Source organism: Bison bison, unplaced genomic scaffold (genome assembly GCF_000754665.1).
Source record: "Bison bison bison isolate TAMUID 2011002044 unplaced genomic scaffold, Bison_UMD1.0 scf7180017864079, whole genome shotgun sequence".
Taxonomy (NCBI): domain Eukaryota; kingdom Metazoa; phylum Chordata; class Mammalia; order Artiodactyla; family Bovidae; genus Bison; species Bison bison.
The window spans coordinates 653,611-654,503 of NW_011494651.1; the positions used below are offsets into that span (position 1 = coordinate 653,611).

General features: G+C 66.3%; 1 protein-coding gene across 1 annotated transcript in view; it reads left to right on the plus strand.

Annotated features, from left to right (window-relative positions):
• Positions 1-6: 6 nt before the first annotated feature.
• The window catches only part of PRR5 (proline rich 5 (renal)), a 27,022-nt gene continuing 26,135 nt past the window's right edge, over positions 7-893 (plus strand). The window contains exon 1 of the mRNA XM_010837598.1: positions 7-58. The gene's annotated coding sequence lies outside the window, so the exon portion shown is untranslated. The remainder of the gene's footprint in view (positions 59-893) is intronic.

Below are 893 nucleotides of genomic sequence, written 5' to 3' on the forward strand. Positions count from 1 at the left end.
CCGCGGACGAGCGGGGCACGCAGCAGCGCCGGGCCTGCGCCAACGCCACCTGGGACAGGTAAGGCCGCGCCCTCCCGCCCGGCCCCCGCGGGTCCCCAGAGCCGGGGGCGGGGGGCGCCTGGGGCGAGGAAAATGTGCCCGGGGGCAGCTCTGCGCCTCCCGGGTTGCGGAGAACTCGCTCCGCCGGAGTTACGCGGGCGGGGAGGGAAGTTTAGTGCGACGTGTTTCTAGAACGGAGGGACGAGACCGCGGGCCCGGGGCTGGCGCCAGGGGCACCCCTACCCCACCCCGCAGCTGGTGGGTGACGGGGTGGGCCTGGATCCCGCAAGCCTGCCTTCCTCCCGGGGTCTTCCCACGTCTTCGCCCCTCGCCCCTGCTGTTGGCAACCTGGGAGGTAAATAGAGCAGGAAGTATTTATCCCATTTCGCAGATGAGCTTTGCGGGCGCAGTCGATGGGTTGCTCTGCTTCCTGTTTCTGCGTTTAGGTCCCTTCGGTCGGGAGTCGGGGCGGCCGGCTTTCCCTTGAGCGCGGGGGGAGGGCCCCTGCCCTCCCAGCTGTCAGCAGGGGTGCAGCAGCAGCAGCTGCCTGGCATTCCTGAGACGACCCTCCCCCAGCGAGCCCTTCCCAGACTAGCAGGGGCCGTGGGAAGTCCCACCCCCACCCCACCAGCTTTGTTTAAAGAGCGAGGCTGGGGGAATCCGGAAAAAGAGACGATTTGTTTAGTGGGATTTCCCACCGTGTTTGCTCAGGAGCCCTATTCAAAAACATAATTTCCACCAAAAGGAAAGTGGGAGGAGAGAAGAGAGGGGCGCAGGCTGTCCAGGGGGGCTGTGGATGTGAGCTGCCCCCACCACTGCACACGCCCTGCCAGATGCTCCACCGTCTGTGGTCT